Raw genomic sequence first — 3,936 nt, 5'->3', positions numbered from 1 at the left:
GAAACAGATGTGTGCATTGCATTCATACATAGAAAATCTGGGGAATTTTCGCGCTTTTGTTTAAAACTTCCAAAGTGATCGAGTTCTCCTTTACATCGGTGGAATTGAGTTAGTCATCGATGTGGGTGCGACAAATTTCGACATAACCTTTCTGAATTTGTGTTCTGGGGGGAAACAATTTGAACTCAAATTCAAATATGAAGGATAGAAATTCAAATAAGAATTTGAATTGGAACATAAACAAGTAATATGTAAAAGTAAACACATTTAATAATTCCAAATGAATAAATAATTTAAACTTTAATATAAATAACATTGTCCAATTATTTACAATTTTTCAAATAAATAGAAATAGAGAAAGATTACAAAAAGAAAATAAAAGAAGTCCTAAATCTCAATCTTCCAATCTTCTTGTTCTTCTTTCCCTGCAAAAGACACAACAAAGGCAAGAAAATAGTTTGTTAATGTTAAAATGTTGCCATCATCAATGATGAGGCATTTTAATGTGTTGGAGCTTAACTATTAGACATTAGAAACTTGTTCTAATACCCAATTGGTGGCTAGAGGGATCAATCTGAATCTAAAGGCAACATTGGATCGAGAGAACCATCTTTGGATCATAAAAGGGACAACTGGATCATCTCGGATCATAATCAGCAAGTAGGCAATATGGGTAAATGGCAGCATTGGATCAATAACAGAGAAAGGACAAGACAAATCATATTTGATCCATTTATCTATGTTAACAAGTCAATAGAGCAGTCCCTCTAAACCTAGACAAGCTCCTAATCGGAAAAGTCACTATGGAATTTAAACTAGTTTACTATTGGTATTGATTACCAATAGAAACTTAAATCACTAATCCATCTCATTATTCTAGTAATCATGCATCATCTTAATTACGTATCAAAACAACCAGTAATCATGTCAATTGGCAAACAACTAAAGTCCACTGGTATTACACACTTGACATGGTATTATACACTTGACAGTATCAAAAATAAAGGCCCAACTAGGATAAGAGCAAACTGACGTTGCTTGCACTAGGAAGAGGAGAAAACCAAATTGTCAATCTGCACAAGAGATGGGGCCACACCCCGGCAGCTCACACATATGCATTGCTGTGTGATGTCGATGCCACAATCAGTAGTTCAGTAGTACAAAAGCAAAACAACAGCAGCTAGCCAAACCATAGTATGCACACACGAGCAAACCATTTCTGCAGCTTCTCTGTACGCCAACACATATCATTTAGCCATCTCTAGTTCACCAAGAATAATCACTGAGCTCAGCAGCTGGAAATGGGAGGAGCTCGAAGAGGAAAGCATGTAACCATGTTGGATATATGAAAAATCAGAAGGACAAGCTACCAAGGGCATCAACACTTAGATCCAACCACCCTGCAACTGGATCCAGTCCAGGAGGATTAGAAGGAATTATTTCTCTCAGACGTGCATAGAAGTGCTATGCATGATCATCATCGAGAAATTAGGGAGGCACATGTAAGTATCTGTTCTTATTACCATTTTGTGCCTCAGCCTTTGCATCATTGGCAAGGCTAGAAGATCAAGCCATATCTGTTCTTATCAGCTTAAGATTATCCAACAAGGGACAACAAGATCCACAAATAAAATTCAACCCTGAAAAATCATTTCTAGTTGCTACTTTGCAACTAGATCATAGACAAGAAACTCAAAGCTCATTTTGTGTTTTCCCACAACACTACTGTCCAAGATCATATATGCATAGGCTTTAATCATCACCATAAGCCACTAGTAATGATCCACATGTTACAGGGAACTACTTAGTGTCCAGGAAATCATCCCAAGCCAACCAAGTAGTACCATAGCAGCAATCAGAGGCACTATAAGCATACAAGCTGTCACAGCAAGCCATCAAGTAAATTGCCAAGCTGCAAATAATAATAATCTCATTTTACTTGTGTGTACACCAACAATAATTAGCGTAACAATTAAACTCGCACGATCAGCTCAAGCTTACACAAACATGCTTATAAGTAAAGGGATATGTTTATCAGGGTAGGGAATATTCATTTTCATCTGTAATAGAAACAGCAGATCACACTCATGCCTGGGATGAGTAGATCATCCAAATAGGGGCATGACATAAAAGCACCTTAACTGAATGTAGATTTAGTTTTGACAGTGTTAAGGTATCAATATAGTACAAGTGCTGGGACGATGAATCATCCCAATAGTGACACCATATCAAGTCTAGTACATGTATCAGTGAATCAAAAGCTTAACTAACCCAAGCAACACCCCACCTAGCACCATAAGCCTCACATAAGCTACCAGAACAAGAGCAAATACAAGTATGGGCATAATCCAACACCACCTGGGGTATTGCATTGTCAAGTAATATCCCTGCCACACACACTTCAGTGATCATTTGGATCATACCTCACTTCTCCAAGCCATATATCAAAGAGAACAAGCTATTGTAATTTTGCAGCACATTGAACATAGGCAAAGGAGAGGGAATGATTTAGCTCACAGTGCCGTAGCGGAGAAGTAGACGCCGGGGTTGCAGAGGATGCCATTCCGCCGGCGTCGAGGATGCAGTAGTCACCACCAACACCACACCAGCACCGGTACACGGGCGCAGGGGTTGCACATCAGTGGCCGTCCCGCCGACGTCGAGACAGCGGTCGACACACGACCAGAAGCACCACACCACCATCACCACATCGAGCAGATCGATGCAGGGGACCAGGAGATGGTCGTCGGCGTCAGGATAATCGAGTTGTGGCTCGTGGTCGAGGAGGAGGTCACAGTAGTCAGGATGGGTAGCAGGGGGCATGGGAGCCGGAATCGGCGACCACCGCGTCCGCATCAACGAACATGAGTCTCTGCTAGGGTTTCGCGTGGCCGCGCGCGCAGGAGGGCGGCGAGCCTCGTGGTGGCGGGTGATTGAGGAAGAGGTTGGTGGCGGAGCTTTGCTAGCCAACGACGATGGCGGGGGCGACCAGCAGCACCGTGCGGCGGCACGCCGTCAGCGACGCGCAGGTACGCGTGCGTACGCTCTTGCGTGCTGGATGCGCTGTGGAGGTTGGAGACTGGCAGAAGGAGGCCGGGCGGATCCTCGCCGATCAGCGGCGGCGCCGGAGGTGGCGGGCGATCGGCCAGAGAAGCGGTCGGCGACCACATCGCGAGGGAGCAGAGGGGGATCGAGATAGAGGCGATACGTGTGCCAGTGAGAGGAAGAGAGATCAGTCGGGATGGGGGTTTGACCGAGCCTAAACCAGGCCAGTCCTTTGGGCCAAGGCTTGTCTGGTCCAGCCAGACCAGCTGGGCCAGCACATTTAGCCATTTGGCTAATCCTTTAAATGAAATAAATAATAGAAAAAAATACTTTAAAAAAATCAAAATAATGATAATATGGATCTTCCTCTAAATTTTAGAAAACCAATTCTAAATCTTAAACTATTAAGACCTAAATATTAACATTTAATTTTATTATTTATATTTTCATATCAATAAAATATTAGATATTACTTTGTATTAAAATATCACAATTGTTCCATATGATTATGTTTAATCATATGAAAATCCTAATTGATCATTACTTCAACTACTAATTAAAACCTAAACCCTAATAGTATTTATCCTATTTCATTAAGTCTTTTAAAATAATATAATGTAAAATCCAATATTATTTTTCAGAGTTATTAATAAATTCAACTTTATAATGAAGTTATCACCTTAAGGACCAAATGGTAATTAGGAAACCCTAGTTCCATTATGAATAAAATTATATCCTCATAATTTTATGTGGAACCCTAAAACCCTAATTCAATTATGCACCAAACCCTAGCTCCATTCATTCATATGAACCCTAAATTGCTTCTAACCTAAACCCTAGGTTAGAACATGTGATCATGATACTTTCTTTTCAATCATAGATCCATAGTAG

At 41.0% G+C, this 3,936-nt stretch overlaps 1 long non-coding RNA gene across 1 annotated transcript; it reads right to left on the bottom strand.

The window, feature by feature from the left end:
* Positions 1-266: 266 nt before the first annotated feature.
* On the bottom strand, positions 267-3,133 carry LOC127316999 (uncharacterized). Its single transcript, XR_007860763.2, has 2 exons — positions 2,518-3,133; positions 267-1,912 (listed from the first exon to the last, which is right to left on the bottom strand). It is a non-coding gene; the product is annotated as an uncharacterized lncRNA (long non-coding RNA).
* Between the last annotated feature and the right edge of the window lie 803 nt (positions 3,134-3,936).

Source organism: Lolium perenne, chromosome 1 (genome assembly GCF_019359855.2).
Source record: "Lolium perenne isolate Kyuss_39 chromosome 1, Kyuss_2.0, whole genome shotgun sequence".
NCBI lineage: Eukaryota > Viridiplantae > Streptophyta > Magnoliopsida > Poales > Poaceae > Lolium > Lolium perenne.
The sequence above is the reverse complement of the archived record's forward strand: the minus strand, read 5'-3'. Positions and strand labels throughout refer to the sequence as shown.